The following is a 243-nucleotide window of genomic DNA, read 5'->3' as shown; positions in this document are numbered from 1 at the left end:
GCCTCCGCCTGCCTAGCGGCGGTCCCCGCCCCCTCCCCTGTCCGTTCCGCCAGTCAGCGCTGGAGGATCGGAGCGGGGAGGGAGGAATCCAGCCCCTCCCCCTGTCGCGGCAGAGAGGCGTGACAGGATGGAGAGGTGAGGGAACGCCGGTATGTGTTCCCGATCTACCGAGCCGACCTGTGAGTCTCATTGTCACACGTCGCCCCGAACTATGAGGTGGGTGACAAGCCCCTCCCCCCCCCC

The sequence above is a fragment of the Nanorana parkeri genome, unplaced genomic scaffold (genome assembly GCF_000935625.1).
Source record: "Nanorana parkeri isolate BGI_ZX_2015 unplaced genomic scaffold, ASM93562v1 scaffold1634, whole genome shotgun sequence".
Taxonomy (NCBI): domain Eukaryota; kingdom Metazoa; phylum Chordata; class Amphibia; order Anura; family Dicroglossidae; genus Nanorana; species Nanorana parkeri.
This window is presented reverse-complemented; position numbering follows the sequence as displayed.